This window comes from Dermacentor silvarum, unplaced genomic scaffold, assembly GCF_013339745.2.
Source record: "Dermacentor silvarum isolate Dsil-2018 unplaced genomic scaffold, BIME_Dsil_1.4 Seq285, whole genome shotgun sequence".
NCBI classification, from domain to species: domain Eukaryota; kingdom Metazoa; phylum Arthropoda; class Arachnida; order Ixodida; family Ixodidae; genus Dermacentor; species Dermacentor silvarum.
In genome coordinates this window covers 1-15,029 of record NW_023605984.1, presented here as the reverse complement: position 1 = coordinate 15,029, position 15,029 = coordinate 1, and the positions used below count along the sequence as shown (strand labels likewise).

At 43.9% G+C, this 15,029-nt stretch overlaps 1 long non-coding RNA gene across 2 annotated transcripts; it reads left to right on the top strand.

The window, feature by feature from the left end:
* Positions 1-1,565: 1,565 nt before the first annotated feature.
* On the top strand, positions 1,566-9,845 carry LOC119434860 (uncharacterized). 2 transcript variants are annotated; one of them, XR_007464601.1, is made up of 4 exons: positions 1,566-1,811; positions 4,472-4,562; positions 9,114-9,202; positions 9,264-9,845. It is a non-coding gene; the product is annotated as an uncharacterized LOC119434860 (long non-coding RNA). The 2 variants fall into 2 exon arrangements; XR_007464600.1 differs by lacking the exon at positions 4,472-4,562.
* Positions 9,846-15,029: the final 5,184 nt, after the last annotated feature.

Here is a 15,029-nt window from a genome sequence, read left to right as displayed (position 1 = left end):
TACCAATTTGTTAGCGTGGCAGCACATACTGTGCGGTTTATTCTATTATCGAGCCATGCTTTGTACTCGTAGAGTATACAACAGCTCTGCAAGAGTTTGGAAAATGTAATGAAACAGGGAAACTGCCTTTTAGCATGTATGCACATGGACATTTTAAGTTTGTCGCTTCATCTGTCAACTTAGATCCTTCATTTGTCATAGCACTAATACATGGGTACAACACAACAATATAGGCAAGCTTTCAATTTAACAGAAATTTTCATGGTTCTATTGAAATATTGTGTGAAATGTCGCCACTATACCACAACTTTAGTGAGGTTAGATTTCATTTTGACATTCTTGTCCATGTGCTAAATTCTCTTTTGGACAGCTTTTTTTCACATCCTGCAAGCACAACTTCAGCAATGCGTAACCTTTATCTGCATGGCAGACAGGTCAGGACTTAGTGGCATTGTTCTTTGACGTAGTGAATGTTATGTAAGGAATTAGGAACCAGCATTGAGTAGCACTTCGCAGCGCTACTTAACCATTCCCATGTCTAGTGGCAGCCACCAAGTGACATTTTCCCACTGATTCATGTAATCAATTATGGCATGCACCCTGTTTTAGGTAGCTCTTTGAACTAGTGCATACAGCCTTCTGCTATCACGTAGCTGCAGCAATAGTATTGAGTTCATGGAATGACTGGGAGCACTCGGTTCTTTACCATCACATTCAGTGCATATGGCATCACGTGTACTGATCACAAAGACCTCTAGAGAACAACACCTAACTTGATAACCTACACAGTGCACTTCGAGCTTCATATATCATGTAAGCTGCACGCCTATTTGCATTACTCTGCAGAGACATGCAGTCAGCAACACGGATGGACTGCAGTTACATGTGTCTTAAATGAATATTCACCTAATGTACATGTCACTTCAACTCTCTTGCACTGTTCTACACAAGTCGGCTTGCATATGTGATGCTGCTAGCTAATATCTGATAATAATAATCCGTGTTTTCTCAGTGGCAGCTGGCCTCCATGGGACGGTGCAGACAGGGGACTGTCATTGCTGGAGCACCTCCTGGCTATCCACAGGAAATGGAAAAAACATGGTAAATTCAAACTGCCTCTGGTTCTCATTTTCATGTTTCCATAAGTGTGTGTGTGTGTTCATCACCCTGAAGTTACTTAAATTTGAAAACGAAGCCATATAAAGTATACTCATGGTCTCACTGTAGTGCATTATTAAACATAAAAGTACAAAATCACGCAGCTTAAGAACCTCAAAGATAATTTGTAGCGGATCAGTCACTGCAGAGGTCAGGATATGTATTGTCGATGCTCGCAGACAATAGAATTGCAGACTTGTTCATCATTAAAAGCAATTATACATTTAGGGTGTGAACATTTGGTAATGGTTTGAGTGAATGCTAGAGACGACTGCATGAATATGCCACCCCTAACGTAATGCCCTGACAGAGGCCCTTAAAGATGAAATAAATGACGATAAGAAGCTTGGTAACAGATTTGTGCAACGAGCAAATTGTAGCACGCACACGGGAAAAATACACGAGAAGGCACAAAGAATACACACACGTAGCACTTCATTGTGCCTTCTCATATCTTTGTTCCCTGTTCGCGCTACAGCTCGCTCATTTCAACATAAACAACCAACAAGCCCACATCGCCACTCAGATTTGTGCAGTTTCCTTCGAGTCATATTTGGGTAAAGTACCACAGACTATATTTTAAGTGAAATAAGTTATATTTCCTCGTTTAATTGGCCAACACTGTAGTTAGGCTCTGGGTATATTTTGGCCAGGTATGTATATATGTCAGTGCTACGTTTATTAGATTATGTTTTAGAGTGAGTTTAAGTCATAATTATAGAAATTAATACTTGTGATCATGATATTCTTGCCATAAGTTTATGCAAGGGACATGTAAATTTGGTCTTCATATAAGCAACAACAAATGGAAAGTTGCTGATGATTTTATAGGCATTGAAGATGTCAACATGTTAGCTTATTTGGATGCTTTTGTGTTGTCATGTGGCCTATATCATACGGGATGGAATTGATGGCCAAAATTGTGGACATTTTAACCTCCCAAAGGCCAACATCATATCTTTGATATGCTGAGCTTGATGCCTGAAAATGCTCATTTACTGACGATAAACATAATGTGCAATGCACTGTAGCATTTCTGACATGCTGCAACAGTTTCAGTTGTAGATAGCTCAGCAAACTAATGAGTAATGAGTTACTCTTAGGTTATATATAACTAAAAGAAATTTAGTTTTTCTTTTGTTTATATATTCATTGGGGGTGATTGTATGAGAAAGAAATGTGATCAGGTTCTATTCTTCCTTCATATAGAATTGTGTCTGCTTTCCGAACTTTAGGAAAGATGTTCAATTTGTCAGACACTGCCTGCATAACACCACCTCCAGTAAATAGGAAGAACTGATGTTCATCCGTGATACTCTAAGAACACTGCGATGAATCATAGGTGCACATATAAAAGTAATCACAAGAAGGGCAATGCATAGCAAGCATCTGCATCTAGATCGAGATAGTTAAATTTTGGATTAAGGTGAAACATTGCAGAAGAGCTGCATGCTGTACATGATATGCAGGCTAAATCATTGAAGGTTGATTCATTGAAGGCATTATAAAAATAATGTTTTGCTATTTTCTAATAGCAGCCAGAGTGATTGCTATGAAAGAGAAATAAAATTTTTAAGGAATAAAATAATTAGCTAGTGTCTAGTACAGAGCTTACAGAAATGAAATTACTGAGTGCAAATGTATGGAATAAGTTGTTTCACTTGGAGAGTGCTGCACAGGTCATGGGGCCACTAGAAAATTGTGAGGATATAAGGGAAGAGCGAAAGCATGTGCAGTGAAAATATGGGCGAAAGTGTCTGTAAAGGAGCGAAATCGATTTTAAGACTCTTACTGTAAGCCGATGAATAGGGATTTAAAGGTGGAGGATTGCAAAGGTATAGCTGAATCTCTCTATGAGCCATTGTGACACACATGAACAATTTCCGTAGAAAATGAGAATCTATTTAAGCACGTTACTGAGAGCATAATCATTGGAAAATGGTAGAGCAGAGATCGGTTTGCGTAAACACGGGTTTGGCGCTTACTTTCAACTGCAGTTTACTGAAGAAATGTGATATTTATAAGTACTGAACAAGACCATCCTGGGGCATCACATTAATGATAAAGCAACCAAATATTGGAGTCACCAGGACCCCCTAATACAACCACATCATAGCCATGTGCCATGACAGATTGGTACGGCCTAGTATACCAGAGGTGATAAGAGACAATCCAGATTATCGCACAGCATGACGCTTGCCTCTAAAAATATGTGAAGGTAGGTTGAAGCATGTGCGCTGGCCCACCAAATAATAACCTAAAAAAACTACTTAAAAAGCAGATGCTGCATCTATAATGATTACTCGGAAGGAGTGCATAGCAGATCAAAAAACGAGAAAGCAAAACCAACCAAGTAAGTTGGTTTTCTGAAGGCACTTCAGGTCTTTATTTGCCACTGCACTGCGTCCAGCAGCATCTGAGGCAACAGAATTGGTCGAGCTTTTTTTGCGATCTTGTGCATCAGGCTCACTCGTTCACATGGGCACAAAACAAATCCATCTGCCTGCCTTGAGTGTCGGTGGCATATTCTTACCTTGATACCCTGAATCAAGTTTACCAATTCAGTTTTTTGAACTTTCTGCTGCTTCTCAACCTGTATGCATTCATTGGTTTGCCTCAAAACTGCAACACCAGTGCTTGTTTTGAGACCACATTCAGCCGTTTGACAAGTTTGGTGATGGATCTGACTCCAATTTGTCTTCCACAGTGATGGCATTGACTTGAATGCCAAGTTGTTGCAGGAGGCCCTTCAGCTACTTACGCAGAACAGCGTGTCTAGGATGGCAGTGTCAGCATTATAATTGCTTGCGATAACATTTGCAGCACCTGTAGCACTCATCACGACAGGGTATACGGCTTTCGTCCATGGGTCAATGGCATCCTGTATTATGCGCTGCATGGCAATCTAGCCAATTGATAACTTGCATGCTTTTCATTGTAATCGTTAGGGGCTTAGCTGCAGCCTTACTAGCCACTGTGGGAGGAGGTTGCTTTTTTCATACCTTATTTGGGGACGGAGCATTGGGTAGTTCTCAAAAAAGTTCATTTTTGAGGCAACACAATTAAAGTGTTAGTTACATTCTGCATCAGTGACGCACACACAAGCATGCTGTTTGTTGTTGGGTATCAGGGAAGAGTTCTTTAGTATCTTTCTGTTTAACTTAGTACTAAGTTTAGTGCTAGTAGTAGAAATATGTGATAGTACATTTAGTCCATACATAGCTTCATACATCTCGATCAGAATCTGAGCAGGGCTCGCTAAAGTAACCGACTCTGAGCAAGCTTTATTGTATATCTTCTCTTCATCTTGTAGGCATCAGCGTGCTACAGTCAAATTCAAACTTGCGAAACTAAAAAGCAAAAAGAAAGGGAACTGTTTCCTCATGCATACCGCCGCAAACAGCGTGCGTCACTGTTACTGAATATTAGCAACAATGCTTCTTTCCCATTGTTGCTTAATAGTGAGAAACTTTCTTGTGAACTACTTGGTGCTGTAGCCTCAAAAAAATTTCAAACTTGCTCCTAATGCATTTAGTAAAGCCCTCAACACACACAAGGAAAAGTTCCTATCCTAATAATTATCCAGTAGGCTCCTTGAAGACAAGGGCTTAATAACAATAATATGGGATACTGTTGGAGCTGTAGACGCTCATCTTATTCCATTACGCCTCCATAAATTTTTCTGTTAAGTACATGGCAGTCACAGCAACATTGGCACTCCCATGTTAGTCATTCTGCGCTATATACACAATGCCAGGTGCTGTAATAGGTCGACAATGAAAATAACAGTCATGGGTACAGCTAAAGCGATTAGAATGTTTAAAGCAGTTAAAAAACAAATGCAGACTGAGGGGCAGAGAAATGAAGAGAGTGCAAGCACTCCTTTGTCTGCGTTTGCCCATGCCGCTTTCAACATTTCAACCATGAATACATAACAGCTTGCCCAATTTTTGGTTCTCTTGGATGCTAAAGCGGTCTCAGATCCTCATGACTAACCATTTCAACTGGATGAATCTACCGCAGTAGTGGTATAGCAGTAGAGCATCCGCCTCGTATGTGGGAGGTACTGAGTTCAAATCCCCGTGCCGCCAGAAAACCTCTGTTTCTTTCTGATGGGTAGAGATGTCCCTTGGCCTGGTGCTCGACTTCTTGTGAAGGTTCACATCTTGAAAGAGATTTCATGCGTGCTCTCTGGGCACTTATTGTCCGACAGATGGCCTTGTTGAAGAGCATCAGCCTCGGCTGCCTTGAGGCAAGTGCAGCCACTAGGTACCTACCGGTGAAATAGGTACAAGCATGCTCCCGGTCTGGTGTGATGGATAGTTGTTTGGCACGTATGTCTGTGTGCAGTCAAGCAGTAATGAACGTCAGAGACGCGCGAACCGATGTGAACCAAAATTTAAGATGATGACTGTAACAAGAAAGCACTAAACACAGAATACATATCAAAGGTCCTTAAAACAAACACGTCTACACTAAGTCCTACGCGCAACGTTCAAGAAAAGAGCCAGTACGTCTCATGGCTACATTCCTGATGGTGTCGTCGATCAGTGGTAGATCGTCTAGCTGTCGCGACGATTTCCGTTGGAGGCGACCCAAGGCATGATGACCCTCGTGGAAGGCCAGCCAAGGCAGGGTGACGGCAATGGTCATCAGATGAGGCAGGCGACGGCTGCATTACCATGGCCCGAGGACTCAAACGGCTGTCGGGCGGGTTGCTTCCACCGCCACAACCTCACATGCCACCTCGAGCAAGAGGCGGCTTCAAAGCAAAGGCCTCGGTTAGGCCTCACCCCGGACACAGCCTAAAGATGCTCCAACAGCCAGGCCTGCTCCAAATGGCGTCACGCCAGGCGCCACTCTGCGTCTGCACCGACAGGCAGGCGCGTTGTCCTCAGGGCTGCCTCAGGTACCACGGCAGGAGCTCCCGAAACAGTGCACTGGTCTTGCGTCTTCTAAGTTGCTAGCCCCCTCTGCCCATTTGGCACCCACCTCTCTTCCTTCTCTATTGTTTCTTTTCTGAGCACTGCCAAGCACGCAATCTGCGCCTGGCTCGCCTTCTGTTTCTTCTTCCTTCATTCACAGTCCTCAAGAGTTTTCAAGCAGTCCACACACATAAACAACACTCATAAGGTCCTTGCACTGCACCTGGTGCTTGGCCATTATGGGACCTCAGCGCTTCGAAAGGGAATTTGGGGCACCACATGGGAAATTGCCACTATTGGGAATGGCCCAGACCTACTTCTTTTTGTGCTCATGAGGGTTTTGACTGGTATTTAGAGCACAGGCTCCTCTCCCTGAAGAAAGCTGAACGCCATGCTGGGGTACACTTGTGTCCATTTGAATCAGTGGGCACCGTGCGGTGGTAGAAATTGAACCTACGACTTCCTGCGGCCGAGGAGGGCAATCCACAACAAGGGCAATCAAACAAATGCACCCTACATGTGAAGTAGCGGGAGCCATTTTGACAAGACAAACTGAGCTGATGCACTCACCAAAGTAGCAGGGCAAAAAATTCTCTTGGGAAAGTTTCACCCACTGGAGACAGGCAGGTAATTGTGTTGTGACCCTATGTGAATGAGTAGGCCAATAGTAAAAGGTCGCTTGAAAGCTCGGCTATATGTTTGCCTCAGGCGCTGCCAGACACAGCGCAACGAAATTAGAAGCCTGAAGTACCTTTCTACTGCTTGGTAAGTTTGCCCATCAGTAAATGGCTTCGTGCAAGCAGTCCCTGTTCTGGCCTCTTGCTTCAGCTCATACATCCCCCCAGACAACTTGCTGAAGTAGGCTCAATCACAAAAACTTGGATACATCACAGGATGCATTCATGCTGTAGTTATGCTAATGTCACATGGCGCTCAAGTTTGAAGCTGGCCACCCACATTCCCTCTAATGTATTATTGAAATCCATTCTATTGTCGATTTGCCATTAATATTTGGTCAGAGGTACCAATGTATTTAAACAAATTTAACATTATCATGACTTCAGCTGTGAAAACTTTTCAATATATGTGAAAACTTCCTTGTGGTTACAGCATTTATAAAATATTGTGGACAGGTACATGAATATTTAGCTCATGTATGATGCCCATGTGCTACATAAACACTTTATGAAAGCATCTAGGGCTGGGATAGTGTAATTATTCTATTGGAATTGTCTTGTGCGTTGTAAGGGTAGCATTCTGCCTACATGATCATGATTGGCTGGCTATGTGCAGTGAATGAAAATTTCAATATAGAAATGAAGGGAAAGGAATCGCTACAGTATACCAGTCCTGCTGATACTTTGCAGCATACTTCTTGTGGAACGAGCATATGCACTAGGTATTTTTTATGCATTTGTTTATTCCTATTTTAAACACTTAAGAAAATGACACAAAGTGGAAGGCTATGTTATATGCAGGGTAAAATCTTAAGTTAATTTCCACAGCCACCTAGTTCAGCCTAATCTACGGCACACTAAGATTGTGTCGAAAAGCCAGCTACCAAAGAATCAAACAAAGGTGTAACTTACAAGAATGGACAAGTCTTATTTTCGAAACTTGAAAACATACATTTCAACTAAGAATTTAAGCTTAAGAAATCTGCACTTCTGGCTGGCCCTCCAGTTTCTTAAACTTCAGTAGTGTCGTCCCATAGTAGGTGGTCCTCAGTGGTGTCAGTTGAGCTTCAGATGCCAGTTCTCTTGAAGCTTTTGATGACAGTGTCATCAGAAATCATGTTCTGTGCCTCTAGGACCAATGGACACAACAGTTCCACTGGCAGCCTTCTAAACTTGCCTCCCGGTGCCAGGGAATGATCACAAATACTGAAAGTCTGTGATTCTTTGTATGTAGAAGGCAGCTGCTGGCATGTTCTCATGAAGCCCATGCCGCCACATGAAGCACATCATCCAGTTGCTGCTTGCGTTGAAGTTTGTAGTTGGAATGCCCTGCTTCCTTGTAAGTCGGCGAGCGTCCTTCTGTATCATTTAAATTTACACAGCACACTCATGAAGCCCATGCCGCCACATGAAGCACATCATCCAGTCGCTGCTTGCATTGAAGTTTGTAGTTGGAATGCCCTGCTTCCTTGTAAGTCGGCGAGCCTCCTTCTGTATCATTTAAATTTACACAGAACAGCTGTCCAGAGGCTTCTGAGCTATAAAGCACTGCTACTTCAACTTGCGAGTAAAAATCAGTCTTGGGTCAGCGGAAATTCCTGCTTGCCTTGCTGGTAGCATTCAGCTTTTCATGCGGCCATCTCTAATGGCAGATGTGTACTTTGCTGACGCCGAAGTACCTTCTGAATTAACGACTGCCATTCTACAAAGCATGTTGAAATGCTTTGAGCTTGAAGTGGGTGCTGTAGCTAGCTTGCAACCGTATGTGGCACGCTAGCAGTCTGATCACTCCATGCATGCGCGGCATGACCTGTCTAGACTGACAAAAAAAAGGGAAAAATACTAGCTTTGTGCATATAGCACTAGATAGCTCCAGTGCTGGTACTGCCACTGGCATCCGCAGCTGGCCATTATCATCAGCCGAAGTCAAAACCAGGCCACCGGTTGCAGTGTTGAGTTGTAAGTGTGGTCATTGTGTGGGAGGGGGAAAAATATGTGAATTTTCATAATGTGCAAACTTACGGTGTGTACTATTATTAATTAACCAAGCAGGTATGCAGTAAGGCCTATGTTGGGATTATTGCTGCTATTCAATAGGAATCTGTGTAATGAGAACAGCTTGGTGTGCCTGGCCTACAATTACTTGAAAATATGCATTTGCTTCCAATTGGCCCTTCACCAGCCACAAAGCTGGCTTCAAAGCAGTCATAAATATTACTTGTGCTGCTTTCACCACTTGTTAGTCTTTTAATGTTTATGCTCAATTCCTCATTTCTCAGTGTATTAATCAACACAACAAGTATTGTACTTAGTCTTCTGTCGTATGGCAATAATGGTTCATTTGTTTGTGCAGCTGTTTTCACAACGCGGACGACACCGTGTCAAAGGAAGTTATGGAAAAGAGACTGAAAGCAGTGCACTGGTACCCCTTGCAGCAATTGGGTAATCTGCTGTAGTAGTGAAATTTGCAATAAAGTTTTATCTCTGTTCATATTGCTTTCAGATGTTATAAATGTGATTTCCACATCACACACATACCATGACCTGAAGTTTTGGATGGAATGGTGAGCATATTTATGCAGTGAGCCATCTTAAGTGCCGACTGGCATACTCTAGTGTTCAAGGGCACTGAATATATTCTAATTAAGACTGCAAGACTGTAATACAATCACAGTCAGAATTCATCAATTCAATAAACAATACACATTTGAACAGTGGTCTCCGGTACAATGGCATACCGACAAACAGTAGAATAGGTAGTAGACAGGTAGTAGACTTGTAGGCTTGTAGACCTGTAAACTTGTATGCCGATTGGCTAGTAGACCATCAAGGTCTGAAATTAGGGTTAGCCAACAGACATGTAAGCTGATAGCTGGTTGGAATTTTTTACTGGAGATATTCATATAAAATTCCAGACCCGCCGTAGTGGCTAAGGCGTACGTACGTTGCTCTACTGAACTGAAAGCTCAGGATTGAATCCCGGGCGCGGTGGCATTTAGATGGAAGTGAAATGCACTAGATGCCTGTGTGCCATATGCATTGGGTGCACATTAAAAACCACAGGGAGTTAAAATAATTCGGAATGCCTCGATCACCAGCGTGTGCCTCATCATAAAGTTGTGGTTTTGGCATGTAAAAACCCAGATTTTAATTTATTGAATTTTCAAATATGACCATATTTGGAAATTGCATTTCTCCGCAAAGTTCGCAAATTAATATCCCGAAACTGGTGTCATCCCGAGAATTCGTTCCAAGTGGATCGCCTTGCGAACTCCCCGGCTTCAATTTGTAAATTGCAATATGGGCCATCAGGTAATTAGTTAAAAACTGAATTAGTGAATTTTTGTTGACTATAGTCGATTATGCATTTCAATTTTTTGTGCAAGTAATGTCCGCCTCTTCGAGTAGGCCAGCTCATTAACTAGAATTGGGTTATCTGCCACAGGCCACCTTAAATATATTTTGAAAGTGTTCGCTGAAACACCCTGTATATAAGAGCGCCATATATGGACATACTAAAACTTTAGAAGTGGCCTTATATAGAAATGTCCCATATATGGGCATATTAAAGATTTGGCAGATATGGCCATATATAGCATATAAGGGTCCCATATATGGACATATTAAAAATTGGGCAGATATGGCCATATATAGCATATAAGGGGGCCATATATGGGGATATTCAAAATTGGGCAGATATGGCCATATATGGCCCTTATATGCCATATATGGCCATATCTGCCCAATTTTTAATATGCCCATATATGGCCTTTTTCATATCAGTCCATATCTGACATTTTCGTAAGGGATATGATAGTGTTATGCTACAGGGAAATGTTTCCTTCTCTCCGTTTCGGCTTCCCGACACTCAATGAGGACATGGAGGACGGTCAGCCTCTCATCACATCTGCGGCAGGTTGGTGCTTCATCGCCAGTCAGCAAAAAACTGTGGGTCCATAAGTTCTGAGTCGACAAAATAGGACATCAGTTCGCCGTGTTTTCGCTGCGGAGGGCCAGAAACCTATCTGTGGCTTTATCAAGTGAAGCTTATTATTTGTTTCTGCGTCCCACAGGCGCTGCCAGTGGCCTCGCAGTTTCCTTCGCAAAAAAGGCTTCATATCTGTGGAGGGAATAGCAGCGGCAGGATTAATAGCTTGCGATGTAGTTGATGTGGCCAACCGGTCCGCTGGCACATTGCCCTCGTTGCCTCTATGGCCAGGCACCCAGCATATAATGACATGCTGGTTTGATATATACGCTCTGCATAGAGTGGAATAGAGCTCAGTGAGTACAGGATTTTTGTGTTTGCAGAGTGACATCAGGGCTTTCACGACGCTTAGGGAGTCTGTAAATAAAATTGCTTTTTGAAGTTTTGAAGCCCTTATATGATTCACAGCCGACAATAGTGCATGGGCCTCAGCCGTAAAGATACTTGTTTCCGGGTGGAGTACAGCGGATTTCGAGAAGGATGGGCCGACGGCTGCATAAGACACCCCGGTATGTGATTTGGAAGCGTCTGTGTAAAACTCTGTACACGAGTACTTGGACTGGAGTTCTAAGAAATGCATTTGAATGTGTGCTTCTGGCGCGTGTTTAGTGACCTCTACAAACGATGTATCGCAATCTATGAGTTGCCACTGCCACGGCGGTAACAGTTTCGCTGGAGCCATAGGACATTGTTCAAGAACTTGAACTCCCATTTTCTCACTAAGGTTTTTTACACGCAAAGACAACTGCTTTATCGCTGCAGGTCGGTTACGGAAGAGTGTGGCAGCGGTCACATCGTTTATTGTAGAATAAGAACGATGTTCAATGTTCGCTTGTACTTTCAGAAAATATGTAAAACTGCTGTATGACCGCTGCAGATGGAGCGACCACTGATTCGATTCTACGTAGAGGCTCTGGATAGGACTTGTCCTGAAAGCACTAGTAGCGAGGCGGATACCCAGATGGTGGATGGGGTCTAGGATTTTTAATGCACTTGGCGTTCCTGAATTAAAAATTATGGACCCGTAATCAAGGCGTGAGCGGACAAGACTGTTATACAAGTTAAGCGAACACTTTCGGTCACTGCCCCGTGTTGTGCGCGACAGACGTTTTAAAAGGTTCATTGTCTTCAAGCATTTTGCCCTCAAATGGTTCAGATGGGGAATAAATGTGAGTTTAGAATCTAAAATGATTCCTAAAAACTTGCGCTCGCTGCTCACAGAGAGCGCTTCTCCTTTGATTTCATTACTGGGGCAGGCGTTACGCCTCTCTTGTTTGTGAAGAGTACGCAAGTGCTCTTCTGGACGCTTACTTTGAAACCATTTTCATCTGCCCATTTGCAGAATTTGTTTACTCCAAGCTACACTTGTCGTTCGCAGATGGCAATATTGCATGACTTGAAGGCTATTTGCACGTCGTCGACATAAACGGAATAACACATTGTGCTTGGAATGACTGTATGCAGGCAGTTCATTTTGGCAATAAATAGCGTGCAACTTAGCACGCCACCTTGCGGTACACCGGTGTCTTGGGTGAAGGGCGTAGAGAGAGTGTTACCCACTCTTAGGCGGAATGTGCGATTAGAGAGATAACTTTCCATTGTGTTTAACATGTTGCCACGGACACCCATCGCCGAAAGATCTCGGAGGATTCCGTACCGCCATGCCGTATCGTAAGCCTTTTTCTACGTCCAGAAATACGGAGAGACAGAACTGTTTATGTATAAAAGCATCTCTAATGTAAGACTCAACGTGAACAAGGTGGTCTGTTGTGGACATACCTTCCCTGAAACCACATTGGAAGGGGTCTAGGAATTCGCCGCTTTCAAGCACACAAATCAAGCGCCGGTTTATCATTTTTTCAAATAATTGCAAATACAGCTTGTCTATGCTATTGGCCTTTAACTACTGGCTAAGGATGGGTCTTTGCCTTGTTTACGTATAGGGATGATCACACTTTCCTTCCACGAAGATGGAATGTAACCAGCTGCGTGCATGGCATATTTTGAAAAGACTTAATGGTGTTTTTAGGGTTTCGGGGTGCAGGTGCTTAATCATTTCGTAAATGATACGATTGTCACCTGGTGCGGAGTTATTGCAACAGTTTAGAGATGCCTTAAGTTCAGCAAGAGAAAATGGTCGATTGTATGTCTCATTTGGCGCACATTTGCGTTCAAGGGGCTGTCGCTCTGCGCGTTCTTTGAACTTCAAGAAGTGTTCTGTGTAGTGTGATGCACTGGAAATGTGTTCAAAATGTTCACCCAGGAAGTCGGCCTGATCTTCCAGGCTATCACCTTCTGTGTTTACCAAGGGGGAGTAATTTTGTGTGACGTCCTTTTAATGTGTTACTCTGTTCCACACTTTTCTCTCGTCCGTATAGGAATTTATACTGCAAAGATACTGCTCCCAATTATCTCTTTTAGCACGTCGACGTGTTATTCTGCATTGGGATTTTGCCTGTTTGAAATTGATGAGGTTTTCGGCAGTTGGAGAGTCGCGATGAAATCTCCAAGCCTTGTGTTGTTGTTTTGACTAGTAGTCACGTCCATCGCCTCTTGCGGGGCGCTGGACATCCGCTCTTGTGAGCGGTGCGTTCGTCTTAAAGGCTTCGCCTCGGGAGACGAGACCTTTGGGGCCACCAACCCAGAGGTTGACGGGCCCTTCTTGGATGGCGGAGCAGTGGTGGCTGCACCCGCCGAGGGGGCTCGTGGCTCCGCCACGACCACACTCATTGTGCGCCGTTCGGAAGCCGGAGGCCATTGTGGCGCTGCCCCCTGCCGCGCCACACTGGCATAGCTAAGTTGAGGTAGGTGCCCCAACCTTTTCCTCGCTTCATAGAATGAAATTTTTTTCTTTTATAGTGATCGCAGTTACTTCTTTTTGTTTTTTCCAGCAAGGGCAGCTCCGTGAGTAAGCTGGATGGTCTCCCTTGCAATTCGCACATTGTGCAGGAGCATTGCAGTTGTCAGAGGGATGGTCATTGGCACTACACTGCGCGCATGTTTCTTTTCCTCTGCATGATTGTGATGCATGTCCGAACCTCTGGCACTTGAAGCACCACCTCGGGTTCGGTATGTATAGCCGGACGTTGATTTTCAAGTATCCTGTATCGAGTGAAGTGAGAACAGTACTGGTGCCAAATGTGAGTATCACGTGTTTTGTGGGGATTTGTTGGTCATTTCGCCGGAGTGTAATTCGTTGCACATTAATTACATTTTGCTCTTGGAATCCATCAAGGAGTTCTTCGTCGCTGAGGTTCAAGAAGTCTTCCGATATTACTCCCCTACTTGTGTTGAGCGAGCGGTGTGGAGAGATTGTCACGTTAGTGTCACCAATACTGGTGAGTTCAGTGAGCTTTTCGAGTTGATTTTTCTTCGTCAGATCGAGGAGAAGGTCTCCGCTTGCCATATTTGAGGCTTTGTAGGCAGGTCCAATTGTGTTTGCTAGGCATTTTGATACTAGCAATGGTGACAGTTTCTTACAGTCGTGTTGCCTTCACTGTGAAGGACATGGTACTTTGGATAGGTCTCTTCACTTTGTTTGAGAAAGAACTGGAAAGGTGCTTCGGTGCGCCCTCTTTTAAAAGGGCGATCTTCTAGGGGGGGGGGGGGAGGTGTTAACCATACAAGCCTTCGTAAGTTCGGCGGCTATGGTGGCCACCCACCAGCGAGCCCAACTAGAGGACGCTACTAGGTTAAAGGGATACATGCAGACGCCCGCCATGCATCGCCGCTATAACCCAATATATTTATACCCGAGATTGGATATATTACACTAGGTTAACCCTTGCTGCCAGGAAATTCGGGAGTAAAAAGAAGTGAAAAGAAGACAGGAAAGATGAGAAGGCGGGAGGAAAAGACGAAGATTGGAGGAAGAGAGGGACAGGATAAGGCAACTACCGATTTCCCCCGGGTGGGTGAGTCCGGGGGTGCCGTCTACGTGAAGCGGAGGCCAAAGAGGTGTGTTGCCTCCGCCAGGGGCCATAAAGGTCCAAACTCCCGGCATCGGCTCAACACCCAAGATCCCCTTTTCCACGGACACGGCTAAGCCACGTACGGTTAAACGCTGAAGGGGCCAACCCTCATGTGCTCGGGTCCGTGGTGTCGCCACACACCAAACGCCTGCTGACGCAGACGCCCCTGCGGGGATAAGGCACTGATTAACGAGCAGGATAGATTTCGTAGGAGACTGCCTTGCACAACACAACTAGTTTGGTTTTATGATGATGATGAGGAGGAAAAACATTTATTAAGAGAAAAAAACAAGCAGGCGTCTTCCTTCTT